This window comes from Myiozetetes cayanensis, unplaced genomic scaffold (genome assembly GCF_022539395.1).
Source record: "Myiozetetes cayanensis isolate MyiCay16 unplaced genomic scaffold, myiCay2020 scf6-25, whole genome shotgun sequence".
Classification (NCBI taxonomy): domain Eukaryota; kingdom Metazoa; phylum Chordata; class Aves; order Passeriformes; family Tyrannidae; genus Myiozetetes; species Myiozetetes cayanensis.
In genome coordinates, this window is record NW_026087853.1 from 6066910 (window position 1) to 6092453 (window position 25544).

Below are 25544 nucleotides of genomic sequence, written 5' to 3' on the forward strand. Positions count from 1 at the left end.
TTTGTTACTGCTTTACTTGAAGTATGTGCTTGTCTTTGTTTTGATAAGTGAGAGTTTGTTTCTAAGTCAGTTCTCAGAATCAAGTTATGTTATCTTTCTCAAAAGGAGAAATAGATTTATATACAGACAGAATTGACACTCTTGCTGTTGTGCCGTGCAGCTGTGAGCTGGCTCACTGCTCCCAAAGGTGCTGATTCTGCTTCTTCACAGTACTGAAATAGCATACAAAGTAATGGGGGCATAAGAATGGTCATCACCTGCTATTCTAAACAGAGGGTCTGATACTGTGCTCAGGACTGTGTATTCACTAAACCACCACAGATAACTGCTTAACTTTGTGGTGCTCTTTGCCTTCCAAAACCAAGAACTATTTCATGCCTCCTTCGTGTGATGGGCAAATTACATATGCTGAGATACGTGGAACAAGATGAATAAAGTAGGAGGTTGAACAAAAAGTAAACTTTTTAACTTGCACAAATTAACCTTAATCTACTTTATTCAGATTTTGTATTTATACTGCTCTTAAATTACTTGTATGTTTTCTCCACATACCCGAAATCACCTTATTCAGTAGTTTTGTTTTCTTATGATTTATTTTTACAAGAAATGTTGAACTCTTACATCCCAACTTCTTGCTGATGCACGTGTGCTAAGCATTATGGTACTGCCAGAATCATATGTTACAAGAGCTACATAGTGAGGAAAACTAATACATGGGCTCTTCCTCAAGATTCTTCTACACAATGAGTAGTTTCATGCTAATTTTTCTTCTCTGATGCTCTTCTCAAGATCTGATGTTACCCTGGAACACCTGGTGTTACCCTGAAACGCTTGATTCTTCTGGCCATTTGCTGTTATCTGGTTTGTTCTCCAGCAGACCATGTAATTATTCCTCTTGAGATCAGACTGTGCTTGGCTAGAAAGTTAGTTCATACAGCAAAATAACTTGCTTCTTGCCTGTACCTTTTCAATAACAACCTAAGGGTTGAAAGGTATTTTGGTCACTGCCTTGAAAGCTGCAGAGGAAGTAGTTGCCAAGCTACTTGTGAGGTAGCTTGGACAATAGGGATTGGGGTGGCATGAAATTACCTTGCAGAGGAATTTCTATTAGAGTTATGTGTGACTGAATTGAACTCCCTCATTATTCTTGAGTGCTGGTGGGCTCTCCTACTCCTTTGGATGCACCAGAATAAAAATGAGCCTGAAGAAGAGTTCAAATATCTTGTGAGCTGTCCTGGGGAGGTGGCATCCCTTCAGTTAGGCAGTCTAGCTGTGACCTTCGGGGGGTTTATTGTGTGTGAAGGTGGGGTGGTAGAGGTTGGTTTTACTCTTTCTCTCAACAGTAAAGTGAGTTTTTGAGTCACTTTAAGTTGGAATCTTGCTTTTGCTTTGGAAAAACTGTGTGATGCTCAGACTTGTCGAGCTCAGTGCTGCAAAGCAGTCCCTAACTTAGCCTCATGTCATTATTTCATTAGAGGTGGTGGAATAAAGAATGGCCTTATAAAACAGTAAAGGAACAAAAGGTCCTCTTGGGAATGAGAGACAACTAAATCCTTCCCAAGATCATCCTTGTTACGCGCCCGTTCTTGTGAAAATATTTCTATACGAATATGTGGAACTTTTGCTCTATGTACATTATACTCTGTATATTTGTTCAGTGTGAGAGGGACTTAGCCTAAGTTCAAAAATATCTCTTCTTCAACCACTTGATTGTAAACATGCTTGCAATCAAATGTTTAAAAACAAATGTCATAAGTAATATTCTGAAGAAGGAGGTTTTTTTTTTTTTCCCCTAGAAGAATCATTGAGTTTCTGGATGGTTTATATGAATTTCCTTTTTACATTGCATATACTAATGCTAGAGCGAGAAGAAACAGACAATGTACAGGGCAGGCAGTGTACATTGCAAATGAGCTGAACAGAGACCGACCTGTCCTGCTTCAAAGTTAACAAACCAGTTTTTTGCAGACAATCAGCATGATTTCATAGAGTCATGGAATGATTTGGGTTGGAAGGGACCTTAACGATGATTTAGTTCCAGCGCACCTACTGTGAGCAGGGATACCTTCCCCTGGACAAGGCTGCTCAAAGCCCCATCCAACTTGGCCTAGAACACTTCCAGGGATTGGGCATCCATAAGTTCTCTGGACAACCTGTTCCAATGCCTCACCACCCTCACAGTGAAGAATTTCTCCCTAATATCTAACCTAAATCTTTAGTTTAAAGCCATTCCCCTTTGTCCTGTCAGTACCTGCCTTGTAAAAGTCCCTCTCCACCTCTCTTGGAGAGGGACTTGAAGTACTTTCTGCTGCCTTTAGATACTGGAAGGTGCTATAAGATCTCCATTCACTGGGCATGTAATTTTCCACAGGCTGAATACTGTCATCTTGATGATTTTTGCAGCCAATAATAAGTGCCATAGTTCATACCTGTAACCCATTCCTACAACTGCGTGGGAGGAGCACATCCATCTCAAAGGGTACTTTGCAATACCACTATGAAAGGAGTGTGGAAATCAACTAGCTTGAGGGACAAATGACCCAGTCTTTATAAACTCATGGGATGAACTTTAGTTTTTTTTTCCTCGCACCAAAGCTGCTTCAGTTTTTTTCTGGATGGGCAAAAACCAAAACAAAAATCACAGAAACCTCAAGAGGCATTTAGGAGATGTTATGGTTTTGCTCATAGTAATATACTTCATCTGCATTACTCTTTATCTTAAGAGACACAAGGAATGTGTGCTTTTCTGAAAACCAAACTAAGATTTCTTTTTTTTTCCAGTGGTGGATAACACAGAAGGACCACTTTCCAGGTGGAAAGGTGACTAGGGAGGCACGATGTTTTCTGACCCTTGGGTTCCCAAGAGTGGCTGTTGCTTTCCAACCTTCTGGAAAAACAAACAAAACAAAACAACAACAAAAAAACCCCAACCAAAACCCCTCCAAACAACAAACAAACAACAAAACAAACAAACAAAACCCCCAAAACAACTAAATGCAAATCCTTCAGCTCTGTTTGTAAAGGAGAGCCTTGTTAACTTGTAGATCTTTCTGAGCTGCTCTCCCATCTTCTCTCCCACCCATCTGAAGGAGGCTTGGGCTGTGGGGGACTTCTTTGGCAGATTTGCTGCGCCGATAGACTATGGATGGAAGAAGGTTTGAGCAGGGAGCTGTGGAGCAGGTTTGGAAACTGCTGTGGCAGCACCATACAGAAGGCCCTTTGAAGGCTTGGCCATCTGCCTGGAGGCATAACTCTGGGCATAACCCCACCTATTAATTAACGAAGCCCTAGCTGTGGGTGGAAGTTGGTTCAGCCAGCAGCTGTACTGGTGCAGATCAAAGGTCCACGTAGTCTGGTATCCTCTGTCCTGCAGTGGCCAGAGGAAGATGCTTACAGAAAGTGCAAGAGAGCAGTAAATTGCAGCATAAGCCCTTCTCACACCCATCCAGCTTCTGTTGCTCAGTAGTTTAGGGGATTCCTGAGCCAGGTATGTTTGATAGGTATCTCTCCTCCATGGCATCATATTATTCTTTTTATGCTTTAGGCCTTTACAACATCACGTGGCAATGAGTTCCACAACTGCACCATGAATTGGATGGAAAAGCACTTCCTTCTGTTTGTTGTGAACCTGCTCCTTGGAAAGGTGATGTGAAAACAGAAAGCAGTTGTTCCCTCTTCACCATCTCCTCGACATTTGGGATTTACAGTGCAGACACTCTTCTCTCCCTAAGTCTTGGGGTTCAGAGTCACAGTCTCTTCTGTTTCCACTTACAGTGGTGATGTTCCAAGTCTCCCAGCTGGTTTTCCTGTACGATCTCTGTGCCCTTCCAAATTATTCTCTGTCACTTTGGAGTCAGGTTGACCAGGCTGAACAGCATCTGATGCATGGACACCCATGAATGGGGGGATATGCCAATGTCCAGGACTTGTGCACACAAGGCAGTAAAGGAACTAACCTTGCAGCCTTCCCAGCAGGGAGGAAGCTGAAAAGGATGTGGGCATTGGTGAATGTGAAAGAGGACTGTGTTTCGGGGAGCACTACATCGGCAGGATCTTGAGGTGAGGGTTAGGTAGGTACCACATTGGATCTGTTCATCCCTCTTAGATTTCCCTGCTGCCGAAGAGCTGTGCAGCAAGTCACAGCTGGCACAGTCTTTCTCAAAAGTGGTGTATCCACAGCCCTGCACTCTCCGAGGTGAGGCCAAAATGGCCACATTCATGCTGCACCACCAGCAATTGTGGTTTGCTCTTGAAGACAAAAAAGGAAGAAGAAAGAAGGGGTGGGTGCCTGATGACTGTTGTCCTGTGCCCAGCCCTGGGCAGACATGTGGTTGCTCAAGTTTGAGGGGAGCAGCCCAGGAGGCTTCTTCCCACCATTACCTATCAGAGAGCATCAGCTCTGGTTCATCACGGGGATGCTGTTTATGGAAAGCTTTACCTGTGTCCAAGATCTGCTTCAGACAGCTCATCATTTTAGGAGCAAAAGAAATGCTCTGGCAGGGCTTTTGTAGGTCCTGCTACCTGCCAGTGCCATAAAAAGCAGCAACACAACTTCATTCAGAAACAGCTCAAAATTAGTGTCTAGGATTCATAGTTTTACTTAAACTTGTGTGGCAAAATAATTCAAAATAATGTATGGTAGCTGTCGGGGAAAGGAGTGTTGTCCCTCCTTTTGTACCCCTGTTAGATGTGGTCCCAGGACCTGACTGCTCTAGGGATTAGAAATTCAGGGACAGTTTGTATCTGCTTCTCCTTTTGCCATGTGGCTTATCTAGTGCTTCCCTCTTTGGTGGTCCCTTCACTGATGTATGTCTACATGACTGAGCTACACTCCAAAATCCTCCATTGTTTTACTTACAAGGAGGTGTAAAGGGGAGGGAGAAAGGGCTGTTCAGTGCTGAATCCTCAAGTCAGCATACATAGGAGATGTGCCAACCAGTCCTTGCTCTGGCCAAGGTGATATCCCTGACATGGACTGCCTTCCATGGGGCTAAAATTCCCCCAGGCAGGGCTGGCCCCTCCACAGGGCACCAAAGGCTCAACTGCTGCAGCATTTTCTTGTCTCTGCTTCCTAGAAGAAAATGGAAATGGTGAGTGCAGTAGCTTCTCAATAGGAAGGAAAATTGCTGAGGTTGAACTTTTGGGCAAGTTAAAAGGTGAGTGTGGATCAGCAGGCTGTCCTCTCTATTTCTCTTCACCCTCTTTCTTCTTTTTAAATTAAAATTAAAACCCCCCTAAAAAAAAAAAATAATTGGCAGCAGAGAGCTCTGCTCTTTTGAGAGGTTCTTGAAGCTGCTTTTGCTCCTGGGACCCTGGTGGGCTGCCAGGGGTGCCTGATGCAAACCTGAGTCTGGTGAGGGTCCCCAGCATGGTGGCACAGGGACAACCCTCATGCAGGTTCCTGAGGCAGCACAGACGTGGCAGGTCTGCAGGGAGGTGTTCTGACAGTCCGCTGACATCACTTTCAGTACAGATAAACCAGTGAGGTTATCTCAAGTGCAGCAATATCCTCTAGAAAAGTGAGGAGGAGAACCCTCTTTGCACTGTGTCACTGTGGATAAAAACCTGTTAATGAGCAGTGGTGGTGGGAGCAGAGACCCAGCACCTTCTAGGGGCATTGTGCAGCAGCAGCCTGGGTGTGCAGGACCCGCAGCACCAGGCAGTGGAGGGAGTACATGGACGACATTTTCCAGCCTGGGTGTTTAAATTTTGCTCTATATTTAGTGCCCTAAATGAGTGCTTTGATTCGCAGTGTTTCCAAGCACCTGCTGCTTCCATTGACTCTGGTGGTCTATATGGGTCCCAGCAATCCTCGGGGTTAAGCTGCTCTATCTCCATGCCTAAATTTGGGTACTTGGGCTGGGAGCTGCGGGTGCTATATTCTGCTGGGGTTTGTGTTTCTCCTGCTGTGGGGTATGGTGCTAAACTGGGGTTTGTGGGCAACATGTTTTCAAAACAAAGGGTGGCTTTGATTTACTAGTTTCTGGTTCGGCTCATCTGAGCGATTAATCATTTATCAGAGGAGAGAGAGATTAAAACTTCTAGAAATAAAAAGTGGATATAGGCTGACCGCTTCTGCCCAGCAGCAGATGCCAGATGCACATGCAGCACGGCCGCTGCCGGACATCCGTCTTCCAGCCGGAGCGTTTTCCATGGCCTGTCCCCTGCAGACCCGGTGGAAGGGCTGAACTCTAATGCTGAATAGGACCATCCTGCTGTCAAAACCACCAGCTGACTGTGACAGCTCAGCAGGGCACTGCTAAAAGCAAAGCCAGTACTGGCCTTTTAAGGAGCCCTGGTCTGGAACCGGGCATAAACACTCTCCCTTTACATACTCATTTCCAGGGCAGTTAATTTATGTATCTTGGTAAGCACTGGCAACCATGTCCATGCTTCTGTCCCTTTGTAATATCCTGTTGTTGCTTTCCAGAGAAAAATACCAGCAGACATTCAAGGTTACTTCCTTGGCATGCTCTGCGTGTTTTCAGCCTGATTGTATCTGCACTGCGTAGACATTTCCTGACATGCTGTATCTCCCCTGCTCTTGCATCACAGGCTGAGCATTAACTGTGCATGCTTTGCTGCAGCAGACCTTTCCTTTCTGACCACAGCCCCAGCTATCTTTCAGAGGCTTGCTTCCAGCCACCTTCCCTTCTTTGTCCGACTCCCAGACTGCTCCTCTGACACTTCATGGTGCTCCCTAGCCCTTGGATGCTGAGGCAGGTCTTTCCCCAGAGCAGATGGTGAGTGAGCATGGCACGGATCAGATGCCCACACCGGTGCTGGAAAGGGTCCTCACCTCTCTTACTTCAAGACAAATGACAATTCTCAGAGATGGTTTTAAAGGTGACCCTCATTGTAGTCTGACTGCTCTGAGCCTGCCTCCAGACACTGCTCTGGTTTTCTGCAGCACCTGGATGAGGAGAAACGCCACGATCCTGGTGTGTCCCTGGTTCACTCACCCGGGGCTGCTCCCTTTGCCCATCCAGACCTTGGGAAGTGAGAGTCCAGGTTTGTTGCTCCTCCTTGCTCCAGGATGCCTTGAAATTCATTGAGGAGATCAGAACCTGTTCCCACCTCCCCTGCCAGGCCCAGGTTGTGGTGGCACAGTCCAGCCCCCAGCACAGAGCCTGTATCACGCGTGATGCTGCAGATGAAAGCTGTTGTTTGTTTACAAGCTTCCCTCAATTAGAACTCATTTGCTGCTCACACACTATATTTAAAAGCTCGTGTTTAAATCAGCGCTGGTGATTTAGGAGTGCCTGTGTTGTTTTCTTTCCTAGATACATACGATAATTCCTCCACCTGTTAAAAATCTGTTGCTAATATTTGCTGTCAAGTTTCTGTTTTATTTTTTTCCCCCTGCCAGGATAGCCAGAGGCCTGCAAGTGTTTATTTAACTCTAGCTGTTTACTTCTCATAAATTTTCCTGCCTGCAAATCCATTTGGGATCAGGCAGGAAAAAGCTTTGTGATCATGCCGGATTTGATCAAAATAGTCAGAAAGTTTCAGTCTGGGAATTTTGGCAGCTCTGAATCTCTTCAGAGCCACTCTCTCAGTGAGGCTTTCCAACACACAGCCCCAGAGGTATGGAGGGTATAAGGTCATGTCCTGGTGCCACTTTGTATCCCAGTGTCCTGGGCAGTGCAGGTGTCCCAGGCAGTGGGGCAGCAGCAGGATCTCTGCCCATGGGATGCTTCCCTGAGGCCCCTCCATCCTCAGGAGACTGTTCCAAACAGAGCCACTTCACCCTCCCGCTGGGGTTTATGTGACCTTTTAGCCTTAATTGTTGCAGGTCAGCTAAGTGGGGGAAAATTGGATTTGTTAAATTGTTTCTCAAGGTTATTGTTTTTACGACTTTCCTGTCATTTTCTTTCCATTTTGTTTATTCGTCATTCATTTTGTTAATTCATTGCAAACTTACCACCTGATGTCTATGTGTACGAATTTCAGATTATCAAGTCAATCAGGTCAGATTTACGCATGGGAGGATGGCTTTAGTCTTTCAAGGAAAGTTTTGTTGAGATTGCAAAACTCTGACTATAAAAATTGTCTTGTGTTTGTGTGCACTTATTTCACTTCACCTTTCCATGAATGAAACATGTGAGAGCTTCTGAGCCAAATTCCAGTGTAAACTTAGGAAACTCAGGGTAAGCCCAGGACGAGAAGACAAACTTCCTCACCATACAGATGAACTGTTCCAGCAAGCTTCAAAGGGATGGAAGCACACCCAAGATTTTAAACCTATGGCTTTGGGTTTCATCAGTCATTTCTTTCAACTAAACCTGTCCTGTCACAGTCTTATTTGTAAAATTTTCCATTTTAATATTTTGCTGTCCACCTACTGAATTTTTATGAAACTGAATGTTTTCAGAGACCAAGATGGATTTTCCAATGAGCTATGAACTGGGATGCTGACAGAAATGTTCCAATGTATTTATCTGATTGGGACACATAATTTTCTTCCTCCAAGCCCCAGGGCCTTCCCTATATTTCATGCTTTAGTCAAAGGCCAAGTGCCAACCCCCGTTTCCTGCTTCCACACCATGGAACTCTGCTGAATCACTCTGGATTCTCTGCAATGTGCATAAAAAAAATTCTTTTGTTGCTTTCATAATTTTTAAAACAACTTGAATGGCTTCAGGGATTCAGTCAGGAAACATAATCTTGAATAAGATAGAAACAAGAAAGTCGAGTCCTTGATGTATCTTCCATGCTATTTCCATCTCCAATGTATTTCCTCTCTCAAATTGCTTCTCTCCAGAGTCACACTCTGCCAGAGATAACTAGGTGGCGGTGAGTGAAGAAAGGAACGGTGTTGTCTACAGCTTTGAACCATGAATAGCCCTTGGAAAAACAGCAGCAGAAAGAGATACAAGTTCGTGTTGATAAAGTGGGATGCCAAGTGACTGAAGACTTGATCCTGTTTCACTGAAGTTGGCGGTGAACTCCCGTGGACATCACTTTTATCGCTGCTCCCAGCCCATCTTGGGTGCCATCCACCACCGGCCCGGGCAGAGTGTGGCTGTGAGTAGTTCTGCAGGGATGGGGCCAGCTTTGCTGGTAGATTCTCCTCCTGCTGCAGCTGCTGGGGCCAGGGTAACACACAGCCACGTGAAGCAGTGTGGGTCAGCTGAGGTTCAGCATCGTGCTGATGTGGTGCAGTGTCCTTTGGCTTTGTGTTGTTGATAGAGTGAGCCCAGATGCATACACATATATACGTCATATTTACGTGTGTCAGAGCCTCATTAGCCATCAATCTGTAAGCAAAAACTCCAGCAGAGAGCTCCATCAGTCCCACTGATGAAGACTGAGGTCCTGAGCTCTCCACTGGTATTACAGCTCATCCATCAGGAAAAGCCACCTGGCCGTGTTGGTCCAAGCCCTGATACACTCCTCAGATGGCACAACAGGCTGATCCCATGAGAAAGGGTCACCCCACTGACCTTTTACCAGACCCACCACTGTGCCTTCACCAGGTGAGAGAAGAAAATGAAGCAATTTAAGGCCATTTTGATAGCTGCCTGCTCCCCTACTACCCTTTTGTGCCCTCTCAGTGCACACAGCATGAAACATGGGGAGCCCTGCAGCACAGTCACCCACCACCCTCACTGGAACCCGTCGTCAAAACCCTGCATCATGTCAGTAGACAAAGGGAAACCACTTTATTTTGGAGCCTCCAAGGAGGATAGATGAGTAGCTGAACTGCAGCAGCCTAATGGACTTCGGAGGCGGGGGAAGCAGGACAGGACACGCAACAATTTGCTGGGAGGCGAGCGGGGAAATGTTGTTGCAGCGATGAGGAGCGGGAGATGGAGTAACAATGGCTCCGGTTTACATTGTGCTGCGCCGTCGCTGTGATCTGCTGCCAAGATCAACCCTGGAGAGAGGAACTTGAAAATAACACGAATAGTGTGGCAAGAGAGATACCCTATAGCATATCCTGCTCCCTCGGACTTCGCCTTTGAGTCAGGAGTGAAATATTGGAGCTATTGTGGTGAAGTGAGACTTAAAAATAGAAGGAAAAATTAGTGGGGTTTGTTGGTTGTTGTTTGTTTTTTTTCCCTCCAAGGGGACATTAATTGTTTTTAAGTTGTGCTACTTCTAGTTTGAGTCAAGGAGGAAAACACTTCAAGGCGTTGAAAGGGCTAGAAACCATGTCACTCATCAGCTGTGGTGTGAGGGCTGCCCCTTATCTCCATTGCTATAGTGATGCTGCTGCTCTGGTTACTCTCCCCAGTGGGTTTCAAACCACTCCTGCATTACCCTTCGTGCTCAAGATCCTTTCACAGGAGGCCTGGTTAATACCACGAGTCTTACAAAAAAGTAGTGCCCAGGCTCAGGTGGGTTAGCAGTGTTTCTGGCTTCATGTGTGTGTGCCCTGCAAAGGGACAGAGGGCTGGTGCCAGGGGTCCCTGCATGGGAGGTGAAGCTGTCTGCCAGACAAAAGCTGGAAATCCTCCTCTGTCTTGCCAGAGCAACAACCTGGAACCAAAGTGGGTTTGAGGAGTTAAAAAGCTTATATTTCCTGTAGGGTTTTAACCCATTTGGGTTTTTTTGTTATTGCAGGGATTTGTGGGCAAGTGAGGTTAGCTGGTAAAGCTTAGGTTTTCAGCGAATTGCATTTACATGAATGCAGGATGAAGCAGACCAACATCAGATCTGATCACAGCAATGTGGTTGCTGTTTATCTACTGTCTTCAGAAACAGCACTCCCCCTGTGCTGGGCTCCTGCCTGAGCATTGCAGGATGCTGCCAACACTAGATCTCTTAGGGGTGCCTTTCTGGGAGCAGAGAACCCTCCCTCTCTGCCTCTGAGCTTCCTTGGGAGTTCACAGGCCAGTCTGGCATGCCAGCACCACCAGTACATCCAGACAGCAGTGGATGGCTTCCAGTCACCCTCCCAGGGGGTGTCCCCCCACCCCAGACTTGCTCCCACCCTTTGATGAGTGACTGCTGCCACGCAGGGACAGGACTGCTCCCCTACAAGGAGAGTGTTGCACTGCTTTGTGTAAATATAGCACACGACACTTCTGTCTGAGTTTACCAAATTCGGCCCTTTCCCACTGGTAAACTGTGAGAACCAGCAGGGTCACAGTGTTTATGGCCAGGAGGAATTGCTAAATCTGGATTTACACAGATTACTGAGCTCAATTGCTCGAACTCAGTAGCTTGTTTCACTGAAGTCCAAGTTGCTCTGAAGGCACTGGGAGATGGATCTCTTCTTCCTCTTTGTCTCAGTAACTGTTCACGATTATAGCTCAGTTAATGTGCTTTCCTCCTGGTTCAAATATACTTGTCCTTAACTGTCAATCCACCCAGGCCTTTGGTAATGTTACAGACCTCAGCAGCGCTGAATATTTTCACCCGTTCAGAGCTGTATCACGCTGTCTCTCAGTCCTCTTTTCTAAAACTGTGTAGATACTTGGCTTCTTAAGAGCCTGCCTCCAAGGTCTGCCCTCCTCCCCTGCCTCTTACATCCATGGTGGGTAACATATACCCCTGGCAACCAGCATCAGAAACCTGGTCTCCCACAACCGATTTCCAAAACTCAGGATGTTTAATTTTTCCTCAGGCTCTGACCAAAGCAGGTATGTTGGGATAAGATTTACTGAAGACCCTCCTATGGCTGAGTTCCTTCTGGCAGCAGGTCCTGGGCGAGCATCTTCAGGGGAGGTGGCCACCCTGAACGAGGAACTGATGGTTTCTGTTGGGAGGGTGCCCAAGTGCACGGCTCCTCCGGGAGCTCAGAGGAGCCACAATGCAATGGCTCATTTCTGCAGCAGATTAAATCACCAGGAGGAAGTGAATAAAGAACAAACAGCGGGTTTTAAAAGATGGAAGGAAAAGATGACCTCTTATCTACGTGGAGCCTGATAAAATACCCATGTGCAGTTCAGAGATGACATGACTTGATAAAGGGGATGAAAATACAACATGGGGGAAGAGAAAAAACTCTGGGCCTGGTACTGCACTGGACATGGGGGCTGGACTGGCATCCCAGATGTTATCCCAGACCAGCCAGGACAGGTTTGATGATAGTGCTGTGGGAAGCAATTGGTTGTGTTTTGAGTCCATCATGTGCTCAAGAGGGGTGTTGACTCAAATACTGAAGGAGGAGCAGGCTCTAAGAGCTAGTGTAGGGACATATCAAATGCCCTTAAAAAAGAAAGGGAGAAGAATACCAACACGACCCAAATTGTGGAGGAACAGTGAGTTACCATCTAGAATCTGGGCCACTTGTGCCTAGTTATGGCAGTGCTTTTAGGGCCTAAATCTCTGAGACAAAGCTGGGGTGAGGAAGTTCAGGATGTAGGACCTTGACAGCTAGAGTTGCTCACTGGAAAAAGAGGTTTCTTTTCCCCATATATTTTAGTTCCAAATATCCAAAGGAATCACCCTTCAATCTGTGAAGCAAAAAAAAAAAAGAGAAAAAAAAATAAATAACCCCAACAAAACTCCCCACCTGCACTGCCAAGAAAAACCCTAGTCAATAATTCCAAGGAATCACAGGGACCTTGCTCACCTTCACCAAACAAATTCCTTCCTGGGAATTATTAGCTTGGTTGGAAGTCAGTGTTTTCTTGCCCTCTGTGCAGGGCAAGAGAACTGCGTCTCAGGTGACAGTTTAGGAACCATTTGCCCACAGCTGGCTGATTCCAGCCATGAATTTTTCACTGTTTCATTCATCAATCCACACAATAATGTCAGTGAAAGGGGGCATCGTGTGGTGTCTGCTTGGTTATCAAATCATTTCTCCTTTAAAATATAAAGTCCTAGCATAGGAATACTCACACCATTCTATTACCCTCCTGTGAATCTTTCAGTTTTCAGAAGAAGGAATGTTTCATGTCTGTTGCTTTTAATCTGGACAGGAGACCAAGAAACTTTCTCCTGTAAAATTAATTGGACACCACAGAGCAGCCCAGGGCTTACAAACATGAGAAACCCATCTTCCTTATGACTAATAAATAATAAAAATTACCCATCTCAGGCAGCGGAGAGAGGTGATTCCACAAATGCTCCAGCAGTGGCCTGTGTGGTATTAATCAGCTCTCCTGTCAGAGATGATGTCTGCGGTCATCTCACAAACCAAGCTCATGGCAGCAGCTCCTGAACCGCTCTGAGTCAGACACAGCTTTGAAACCTCCAGGTGCCAGGTTTCCCAAGTGACCTCAAGGTGGTTTCCCAAATGGGGAGTCAAGTGCAAAGGATTTGGAGCCCACACATCTGCAATGGGACTGGGACACCACCCAGCTGTGGAGTAAGCCAGCTAACGGGCTCTTTGTGCAGGACCCCACCCAAGAGGGAGAAAGTCACAGGAGAGGAAAATGTGCTGAAAAGTTACTGCATGAAGCCAGCTTTTAGTGCAGCTTCTTTCTTTTGCTTTTCTGCCGTGTATCCAGAGGCTGAGATACCTGATGGACAGTTGATGAGACCTTCTGCGGGCATCGGCTTAGCTCCTGCCCATACATTCCCAGGCTTGCTCCCTTGGTCTGGGCTCGTGTTTGGGTCTCTAGCCAGCTGTAGGAGAGGGATACCCAGCCTGCCTTTGACCTCAGAGCATGCCCAGGAGGCCAGCTCAGCACTGCTGGTGTGGGACCAGCCCCTGGCATGGGAATCACTTCCAACAAACATTGTGGTGTGCAGTCACCCTGTCCACAAAGCTCTCAAATTTTGGTGGTGCAGATGAGCGAACTTGTTTGGCAAGGGTTCCACCACCCAGGAATTTGGGTCCCCTCTGATCTGATCTCTCCTGTGTGCCTCCACTGGTCCTTCAGCTGTTATCCTCTCTGCAGAGAGCCTCCTTCCTTCCAACTTGTCACCGTGCAGGACAGCCTGCAGCCGGGCTTCTCAAAGCTCCTTTGGCATCTCTGGGAGTGGAGTCACACCACCAGCAGCTGAAAAAAAAGCACCTCTGAATATTCTGCTTTTCAGCATCTTTTTATCCCCACCACATTGTGTCATGAAACTGGATATCCCATGGGTCCCTTTCCTGCTTCCATTTCTGCCTGCACCTCCCCAGGGACTGCAGATCCCTCCTTTGACAGAAGATAACCTGTCAAAGGTCAGCAAGTAGTAGGGCTAATGCAGTCACAGTTCTGCAGCACAGCCTCCTGAGGCAGGGCCCAGGCCACAGTCAGCATGGGACATTATTTGGACAAAACTTGGAGAAGGTGTTGCCAGCAGCATGCCCTTCACCAGGTGATGCACACAGGGTCACTGCACCTTACTGCCTTCCACACTCCTCACACGTGTTCCCCAAGGAATTCTTTCTGCAATCATGTTGATGATGAATCACGTGGATATTGACGTATTTACACCAGGGGCAAAATCCCCAGTGCTCTCTGGATACTCGTGGCTTTTGGATGTAGGAACATCTATGTTTGGGGGTGGTTGATGTTTGGTTTTTTTCTCACAGGCTTTCCCATTCCCCACAGCCCATAAGTGGCTTTCTGCCAGCTCTGCAGCTCCTCATCCCTCCTCCTGGCAGCGGCACTGGCAATGGCACATTTCACAGGTCTGAGGGAGAAATGAGTAAAGCTACACAGGATGAGAATTTCCTTCAGTGGGTGGCAGGGAATTTATATGATTTTGAATCTGGTTCCAACCCAGAATGTAGTAAAAAGAAAAAGGAGTTTGAAATCCTCTTCCAAAGGTACAAGTAGGAACTTCAGATGTCAGACCAACGTTCTCCATCAATACGATCAATGCTTCTTGTTCCAGGCTCAGTCTTTTCTGAAGTGCACTGATGCTTGTAATAGAATATGCATTAAAAATTAATGAAAAGTTGTTTCAAAAAAAAAAAAAAAAGAAAAAGAAAAAGAAAAGAAGAAAAAAGTTCTTAGAAAAGGCTGAGAGAATATTTTGACCTTTGCAGGAAAGTGCCAGTGTAACTTCTTGCAAAGTCACTTGTTTGACAGTTCCATGTTCCCACAGAAAGTTTCAATTTATTTAAGAAATGGCACTTTCTTTTCCTTTCCATTTTTTTTTCCATTTTTTTTTCCCTTGACAGAAAAGGACTCAACATGATTATTTGCAGGCAGCTGTCTAAATAAGCTATGACAAAAATGTCTTCTTGTGACACTGAAGAATGAGCAAAAGTATTTTTGGTTACTGAAGTGGACATACTTAATATCACACATTTTCCCTCTACACTTTTCCCAGTGTATTTCCCAAAGCTGCTGGGCAGCACATGTCTCTGCTCAGGAATTTCATCCAGTGGGGTTTTCTCCCTGTCTTGGGCCCACCTGAGAATCCTGCTGCCATTTTGCCCATTTCCTTGTCTGTCCCAATGTGAGCCATTTATTTCTCCCCTGTCTTTTGTCCTCCTTTTCAGGATCACAGACATTTGTTCACAAAGTGTACATTGATGCCCACAGGCAAATTTTAAGTCCCTAAATCCCCTCTTAGATGCCTCAGTGGTGCATTAAATCTGGCTCAGTAGCCTCTTAAGCAAGAGACCCTCCATAAGAGCCAGGGGACGGTCTTTTTTTTTTCCTCTGCAGTTCGTCCCCTAGGATGAACAGGAGCATCCCATCTTGCAGCTGATTATTTTTTTTAACACTTGGAGACATCTGCCTGGGAAAGTATCTGCCTCCCTGGGATCCACACGTGTTTGTGCGTCAGACGTAAGTAAATGGAGGGCAATTTTCCAGAAAAGTTCCTGGGCATGTGTGTGACAGCTAGAAATTGCAGGGAGGCCCTGATGGACTGGGGAGACAGGCTGTGTCCTATAAATGACCTTTCCCAAAGGAGGAAGAGGGGGAGGGCAGCGAGGAAGATGGGGGTGGAAGCCAGTGCAGCCATGGTGCCCTTTCTCCTTCTGCAGAGCGCAGAGGCAAATGCCATTCTCAGATGAAGATGCGAGCGTGGGGAAATCCTGCGTTCGCTCCCAAAAATACGGCAGATCCAGCGGCTGAGTGACTCAAGCCCCACAGTTTTCTGCCCATCCCTGTGCAAACAGCTTGTGCCTTGTTCTCCACGTCCCCCTGTGGACCAGCCAGGGTGTCAGGGCTCCAAGTGGCTTTCCCTGCCTGCACGGCTTGTGCTCGCACACAGTGCGACAAAGGAACCTTGTGAATCTGGGAGCAGGGGACGGTGTTGGGCCTTCCAACCCCTGACCCTCCAACAATTTAGTTAATGATTCTGGTTATCAGATACACTGGCTCAGCAGTGCATCCATCACTGGGCTGACAGGGATTCAATCCCATAAGGGGAGGGAATGTGCAAACACATTCAATCCCGGCCCGGCCGGCCCCCAGCGTGCCTCACCCCCTAAATCCAAGAACAAACAGAGAGTTTCCATCAGGGGAAGATCTGATGTGATTTATTGTTAAATAGTAGACAAGAAGGGCCTGTAGATGATGGTAATGCCTCAGATGTAGGAAAACTCATCAGATGCTGCTTAGCTGCTGATGCTCCTTGCAGCACATAGGAAAGCAAGCAAAGAAAAGATGGGGTTTTCCTTTCCACAACAGTCTTTGCCCATTCCTCTGCAATATTTTACTTTCACTGGGTTCAATCCTACAGCCCAAACCTGAAGCCAGCAGCTTGCTTTGCTGAACCTAAGGCTTACACCTTGCATCTGTACTGCTTAAATGTCCCAGGTCTGCACTGAAGACTTTTGTCCCATTTGCTTTCAGTCCCTGCCCAGGACACCATGACCCCCGCTCCCTGTCCTGACCAGTTCCTTCACCCTCTTTCAGTAGATTATTCTGTAATAAATCACAGCAGTCTTCACATGATGGGAAACTCTGTCCTTGGATTTGGGGAAGGTCTGTAAAGATGCTGTCAGCCACAGCAGCCCCAGGGATACCAAAGGGAAGAAGACACTCTGATAGCAACAGTCCAGGGTCACTTTGCCCACACTTGGACTCAATCCAAGGATTCTCAAAGCTTGCAACTGCTGTCTTACCCCTGTATTTTTGAATACCACAGAATTTTCATGGTGAGCAAGGTCTGATGCAAAATGCTGAAATACATCTGCTAAGCTCACCAGCTTTTTTTTTTAACAGGCCTAAAAAAATCTGGAGATACTTCCTCTGAAGAGGCAGGGCAAAAACAAGCCCAAAGCCAGAGTTTTGAAAGACCAGCCCCTCCTTCTGCTATAATGCCACCAGAAACTCCCTCTCCTGTTTTATTTTCTTGCCTCATCATGTCATGCATGCATGGAGCTGGTGGCAGAGAGGCACAGGTCATCTCTCAGTGTGGGAATTTTCACCCTCACAGATCCTCTGTATGGAAAAGGAGAGATCCAGAGGAACCACCATCAAACCGCAGCTGCCCAGGAGCACCAGGAGGCAACTGACCACAGAGCAGGGTGTGTATTAACCAGTGTAGGTTGCATCTGTTTTGTGTAGCAATTATTTCAATTTAGACAAGGGTAATTAGCTGCTACTCATTGTCTCTGCCTGAGACAGGCCACCCTCTGTGCCAGGGGCTGCAGTACAGAGCAGACCTGGCACCTGCCTTTGCTCCTGATCAGAAACTCGGCAGGCAATGCCAGGCAGGATTTGGAGGGGTGGCAAACACTGTGGTGAACTTTGTATCTTGTTTTGGACCCCCCAAGCAGTGCAAAGCTTAGGCTCAGCTTCCTCTAAGCTCACCCATAAGCAGATGACATGAGCAGAGGAAGGCTGGCTGTAGCAGGAGTAAGGCAGCACAGTCACATCCTGGCTGATAAGTGCTCTCTAGAGTAAAGTGCCCAGGGCCAAAGCACTCTTCCTGGAGGTCCTGGTTCTCCCTGGTCAGGCTCACAAGTAGTCAAAACCCCCTTCCCTAGGGTTTATATCATGACCAGGTACAGCATCTGTATGCACTGCTGCTTGCAAGGGAGCAGCTGGCCCCAGCCTCGGAGCTGCAGCGAATGCTCAGGTTTTCGCCAGCACTTCTTCCTTCTCTCCATGCTTTCCTGGCATCCCCAAGGAAGCAGAACATGGCCATCAGCACAGGGAGGATAGCCTGATCCATTTTTGGGTAGCAGTGCTGCACCAGAGTCCGTGGTCCCACACTGGCAGCCTTTGCACTGGCCAGGTTTCAGGGGGACTGCTGGGTCAGGGAAGCCTCACTGCAGCACTGCGTGACACGAGCAGATAAGAGAGTCCCTGCTCTGATTCCGGCATGACTAAACAAGTTTCCTGATCCCTTACCTACGCCAGCCAGCCGCTCCTTGAGACAATACTGTTATCCCAGGTGGGAATGTGCAGGCAAGCAGGAGCAAACCAGAGCCGAAAGCCCTGATGCCCTGTGGCAAATAAACAGCACTGCATACCCTTGTCCTGTGCAGGGTGCAGGCTCAGGGACTCCAAGTAGGGAGATTTCCCAAGGAAATGTCCTGGCAGGACACCAGACTTGGAAAACACAAGGAGAGAGGAGTTCAAAGTTACAGTGAAAAGAGAACAGGATGTGAACCAATGTTGAAAGTATGACAAAAAGCAACTAAGAATGCAGAGAAACAGTTTCTCTTTGCCTAGGGGCAGTTTGCAGTTGGGTGCTGCAGGGGAGATGAGCCTCACAGTGATGGAATTGTTCTTCACTTCACCAGCTATCCCCAGTTCTACCATGGATGCCATGACTGTCCCAGTGTGTGGCCCAGCACACCCCCAGTAGCCTCAAATCACCACGGCCTGACCACCTCATTCAGAAGAAACTGGCATGGAGGAACTCTCTGCAGATTGGCACGTGCAGTCAGAGCTTTGTTGCCTTGGCTGGAAGAGACTGGCAGACTGGCTCAAGCCTTGTCATTGCTGTCCCAGGACAAGCAATGTTGTTTTCTCATGGATCTGTTCTCTCACATGGGCACTGAGCTGGGAAAATGCTCCTACTCATGTCATTGCCAGGCTGGTCTCGGTATTCTAGGGTAGACCATGTGCTGACCCATGGGGAAAGACTTTGATGAATTGGAACCCCACCCACAGGGTTCTGCCTGCCTGATTTCCCTTGAGCTACTGAGGGTTTATCACTCTCCTTTCAAGTGATATGAGGGTTTTCTGATACTTTATAGTGTGCTTAGCTGCTGTCCCAGCAGCAGATCAATGCAGACAGCTCCAGACCTACTCAGGACTGTGCCTCTCCGGTCTCTTCCACGCAGTTACTTGACAGAAACACACCTTAGAAACAGACCTGTTGCACCACTACTGTACATTCAAGCCCTTGTGTAAGCTCATAGACACTTACCATGGGATTCTTACCCTGTTCATATGGCAGTGAAGTCATCAGGGCTATGCCAGTGGGAAACTTGGACCACAAGTCTGATGAGGAGCAGCTGAGGAAACCTTGAGAAAAGGAGGCTCAAGGGGGATCTTACTGCTCTCTACAACTAGCTGAAAAGTTGTTGACAGGTGGGGGCCGGTCTCTTCTCCCAGGTAACAAGTGATAGGATGATAGGACACAGCCTCAAGTTGCACCAGCGGAGGTTTAGACATTAGACAGGATATTAGGGGAAATTTCTTTGCTGAAAGGGTGATCAAGTATTGGAACAGGCTGCCCAGGGAGGCAGTGGAGTCACAGTCTCTGAAGGAATTTAAAAGATGTGTAGATGTGGCAGCTGGGGGCATGGTTTAGTGATGGGCTTGGCAGTGCTGGGTTAACAGCTGGACTTGATGGCTTTAGAGGTTTTTCCCAGCCTAAAGATTCTGTGATTCTCTGAGACAAGGGCAAATGCAGCCCAAGCAAGACCCATACCTATGTGACTCGGTGTACAACTGAAAGTGGTTTATGAACCTTTTGTTTTTGCAGGCTCAGTGTGCCTGGGCTCATCTAATTTCGGCACCCAACCTGCAGGCTGGACAAACAGCATCACAGTCGTGCCAGGGTGCGCATTCAGCCCCTACTTTCAGAACAAAGGAGCAAATAACGGCCCGTTAGACCACGGTATTTAGCAGATCCCACAAGAAAGAGCTTGCCAGCTATCTCAGGAGGGCTTATTTGCATTCAGAGAGCCAGTTTGCTTCTCTGAACACTTCCTGGCCTGTCTGAACAGTGCCACCCCAACGGCCCCCAAGGAACATATTAATAGGCACCACTGAGTAAAACTTTGTAGCTGCAAATCAGAAAGGTGACCAGAAAAAATATGCCCAAGTTATTTTTTCCCACATTAAGATTTAATTTGCATAAATACAGAGGGATCACCAGGGGGTTCTGCTGTTTTTCAAGCTAGTTTCTGCAAAGGACTCATGAGGCTGAGACAATCTCTTGCCCTCACAGGCAGTGAAAGCGTTCTGGTAAATAACTCTGCAGGGGTTCCTGAGGTGCAATGGTTGAATACAGGCTTCCTCATGAATCTTCATGGGGTGCTTAGCCCTGTGAGGACCTGCTGGGTGAGCTAAGTCCTTTCATCTGAGAGCTGGGTCAATGGTTGTGGTAGACCTTCTGCTGATGTTTTGTCTCTTGGGAATTGCACCTAGGCAGTGGGCTGGGAGGTCAGAAGAAAAGGAGATCATGTGTGTCATTTGGCCAGCTCAGACGCAGGAGACGAAAAGGTGCGTGGAAATAAAAGACATTAAGGATAGACTCAGGTCGTGGAAGTGATTTCCACTTTGCTAAGGAACCAGCTGCCGAGTCTTCTGATCCCTACCACTGCTCAGCAGATAGGCAGCTCTAGGGTCAGAAACATAGCAGTGGTAATTTATCATGTTTGAAGGTGCAATAGGTCTCTCTAGATGTAATTAAGTGCTCTCTAAAAGGAAGGGACTATTGCTAAGCCTTGCAGGCATGTTTACTTGACCACAGAGGGCCCTCATCAGAACATCCAGTACTAATATATTATCACTAATGATGACAACCAACAGTTTCTTCTCTGCATGAATTACAATTACACATTCTCACTTGGCTGGAGAGTCCAATTACCCAGAAGGAAAATTTTTCACTTGTACAGGACAAGAAATATTAGCAATACCTAGAGGTTGTTCTTTCCTACCTTCTTTTTTATTATTTTTTTTTATTTTTTTACTTCAATTTTTCCACCGCTAATTTGTTTCTAATTATTCCCAGCATTATTAGATTGGTATGAATGATCACCTACCATTTCTCTCTTTCACCAGCCCCACAAGTCTTTATATTCTCCACATTTTTACAGTTAGCCCGAAGGCAATATTTGATCTCTCAAAACCAGCCATCACAAGAGAGTTTACCAATCTTTATTTCATCACCAAACACTTTTTCAGTATGGCATTTGACATCTGAGCTGTGTGTTCCTCTCACCTCAAGCTCACCTTCGCAAGTGTTCCTTCTCTAACAAGCATATTTTAAGGACCACTGCTCTGGTGCCCCATGCTATGTCCTACACTTAACATAACAAATTGCCCCATAAAGATCATAGAAGGCTGAAGCAGTTTGAAGGAAGACTGCTTATCTCAGTGCAATCCAGTGGGCTGGAGGAGGCTACCATCCATGTGTAGGAGTGCTGCTGTGACAGAGCCTCCAACAGCAGAGCACCTTAGGAGGCTCTGTGAAGCAAAGGTAACAGCATCAGTTCTTACCACTGTTGGAGGTGAACTATGTTAAGGGACTAGTGTGAAGGGAGCCTCAGAAGTGTTCTGGCTAGACCCCAAAGCAGGTGAAATAACAAAAGAAGGAGGCGCTAGGAAAGCCTGAAACTGTCTGAAGGTGAAAGTCATGGCAAGCTCAGCAGCCTCTGACAGGCAGCACTGATGTCCTGAGCTGCTGGGAGGGATGGGGAGGTATTACCTGGGCTGAAGCCACTTTCCCAGCTCTGAGGAAGCAGCACCTCTGTGAATCTCATCCTAAAGAGCACTGGCCAGAGGTCAGCAGTGCCTGCTGCTGCATCCCTCTGGCTGGATGGCTGGACTGCTCCTGCAGGAGGACAGAGGGCTGGTACCACCTGGGAAAAGCCCATCAACACCCAGCATGGCAGCCAGCACCTAGTCTAACCTCACTGTCCCTGATAATGAAATTCCTTCTGAACAGCATTTTTCTCCCTGTATCTGTAAGACAATCACCAGGTATATCAGGCTTGCTCTGGGGCACTGCTCCACCACTCGCGTGTCCCTGACAGATGAAGACACAAGTCCCTCTTCCTGTGACAAAGGTGTTTTCTGCTGTGATGCAGAGCCATCTTCTCAGATGTGTTCTCAGAATCACACCTGCTCTCAGGTTGTGTGGATGCTCATTCTAGGCCTCTTCTAGTAAACCTCCTCTTTTATTTCTGTGTTCCTCAGCATCCCCAAATTGTTACAAGACCAAAAATCAAAATAATAAATAAATAAAAGTGTCATTGAGCTGGCTAATGAGAGCCACCCAGGCCCCCAAAGTCCACACCAGAGAGACCATGAGGTGCTGGCAGCAGCCAAGGTACTTGTCAGTGATCTCCAAAACTTTGCTGCGTCCCCTGTAGAATGTAGTGCCTCCTGCCCAGAATGCTCAGCAATGAGCTGCCCACTGTGGGCAGCCTCTTGTTTGTGGGGCAGGAGGAGATTGAATTTGGTTCCTCTGTCTTGTCAGGCTGAGGGATTGTGCCTCAAGGACTGCACATGTACATTCACCACTCAATCACAGAGCAAGTTGCTGCCTAGACAGGGGCCGGGGGCTGCATCTCTCAGACTCAGGTGTCTGTCCTGCGGAGGAACTGGAGGGGAGCCAGCACCAGACCCATGGCTTGTTTTACCCCACATGCTATTTTGATGTATCACAGAGAGCTCAGACTCAGCTCTGAAGGCAAAATGAGTTTATGAGCCCCCAGCACCCCCAGCCACCTCTCCAGTCCTGGCTCCAACAGCAGACAGGTGTTACACCTCTCCACTCTGATGATTTTGCTGCATCCTGCTAAGTACCTGCCTATCTAACACTTCCTTGATTAACAAACCTCTGCAACAACTTCCTAGGGTCATTCCCAGTCATTTTATTCCATGCTGGAAGTAGAATAAAGCTGGCAGCTTGTCATCAATTTCAGCCAAGCAGCTGGATCTGACCTTCAGAAATCAGGGCATTGCAATCAGTAGGGTTTGTTGCCTACAAAACAGACCTGAATATCATCCACATTCTTCTTCAAGTCTTCACTCTGCTCAGTGGTCCTGCTCCAGCCCATCCTGGAGCCTGTCCTGCACAGCAGTCCCCTCCTTCCCACCGGGACCGGACACGGAGCACTGGAATCTCATTCATGCATCTGCTGTTGCACCACTGCTGCCAATCCAGGCTGGGCTTTAGGAGAGAAGAACATGATCACTTTGCAGGACTCTGGTGGAGTCACTGCACAAGCGGAGAAGACCATCTAATCCTTGCATTCCTGCAGGAAAGAAAGCCCCCAGTGAGCTAAACATAAGTGGCCAACGGTGTGTGTTATTTTTAAGTCCAAAGGCCTGAAGGCAAGGTTTAAAGGAGAGTCTCATGGTATTCTTTTCACGAGCTGTATTAAGTCCCCTTGTCTCTTGCCTGGATTGCGTCAGCCAGCAGTGACATATTTTGGTGCAGGATCAGCCTCTGTCCCTGTTCTGAAGGCGCTTTAAGCCTCTGTACATGGCTGGAGTGGGCAAACTGAGACACGGAGCAAATGCTGGCTTCCATCCACCAGTCTTGTCATCCAGGATTGACAGAGACCACAAAGTGGCCTCATAAAGGGATAAAGTCAAATGATATGCCTGCCTGATGTTCCACGTTATACCCTTCCCTCCTCCCCGGAGACCAGGGGAGGCTCGCCATGCCCCACGGTGATGTCCCTGACCGCCAGCTGTCCCTCACCCCACAGAGGCACTGAAGCACCAAAGCAGACCCACTGCTACACCACCTCCTCCCTGTCACCTCAGGATGTGAAATCCCAGCAGGTATCACAGAATCATACAATTGTTAAGTTTGGAAAATATGTCTAAGGTCACTGAGTCCAACCGTTTACCCAGCACTGCCAGGTCCACCACTAAACCATGTCCCTAAGCATAACAGTTACAGATTTTTTTTGACTGTTTCTAGGGATGGTAACTCCTTGGGCATCCTGTCACTTCCCTGGGCACTCTGTTCCAATGCTTGACAAACCTTTCAGAAAAACATTTTTTTCTAATATCCAAGCCGAACCTCCCCTGGCACAGCTTGAGGTCATTTCCACTTGTCCTGTTGTTTGTTACCTGGGAAGAGAGCCCAACCTCCATCTGGTACAACCTCCTTTCAGGTAGCTATAGTGACAAGGTCCCCCTTGAACCTTCTTTTCTCCGGGATAAACACCCCTAGTTCCCTCATCTGCTACTCATTAGACTTATATCCTCCTTCCCCTCGTGGTTCTGCTGGTCGTGGAGCACTGGGGCAGCACCAACTCTCTCAGGTTTTGGGAGCATCACAGCTCCCTCTCCCAGATGCTCAGCTGCCAGAGCACTGTACATCTCCCAGCCAAGACAAAAATCAGTGACTTCATACTACGGATGTGTCTAAGTCCCATATTTATCTGCTTGTCACCGTATGGGGCAACATCAGGAGATGAAATGAGGGTTGCAAATGCAGAAGGAGGAACTTTATGGGGGGCAGCCCCTGTCTCAGCACCAGCTGAGGGCATTCACCCAGTGTGCCTAGGCACCAGCCAGCTCTCATTGTGTTCACTCAGCCACAGCTGAGCACCTGGGGTAGACACTGATACTGCATTGCATTGTGTACTGGGTTCCTGTTCAGTCCTATTCTCCACTGGAAGGAACTGCAGAAGCAGTTGAATGGTCCCCAAAACTACACACTGTCTGCTGCATTGATGCTTCCACGTGCTAGCAATTCATTTCTGAGAGAATCTGTGAGACTGCTTCAGCCAGCTGACATAACCGTAAAATATAACCAGCTTTGGCTTTGCAATGTTTCCTTCTCTAAAATGACGATGAATGTTTTTGTCACTGGGCAGACGGCTGTTGCTGAAACAAGCAGCTATTTAATCTGGGATGAAATCTGGAAGGTAGGTGAGATTTTGGTGGTTTTGGAAGAAAAGATGACTCCTGTAGACAAAGAAGCCCACGTCTTTCCCCATATAGAAAGGACTGGGGCTGTAGTCAGAAACCATCACTCCAAAATGTTGATGAATGTGAGAGATGATGGGAGGCAGACTCAGAGGGAAGGATTAGACATCTTTCAGGATGTCTTCACCTGTGCACACTCCAGCATGGACTGTCACTTGATCCTGAAACCCCAAAATCCCTGGCCTGTGCGTCCTGCTGCTCCCATCTATGCTTCTCAGTATAAAGAAACAAAGACATATCACACAGAAAACCACCACTGGTGCTTTGTTTAAATGAGCTGTCTTTTTTTTCTTTTTTAGCTTTGGCTGTGACACCCCCCCTGTTGCTTCTCTTTTCAGTGACTTCATGTGCATTTTTGCTTTTCCTAAACCAGGTTTTTCTGCCCTATCTTCTATAACCTGAAGACCCTAGCTCTCCCAGACAACACAGGTTAGGGAAATAAGATACACATTGTTCTACCACCAAACCAGCCTGCTAAATTCCCTTTCCTCCTCTACTGCACCAGGCTGGCACCTGTGGGGCATCTGGCACAAAAGGGATTGATCTGAAAGCAGTGCCCTCTGCATGGACAGAGGCAGAGCTGATCATATGGACCAGTCCCTCCAT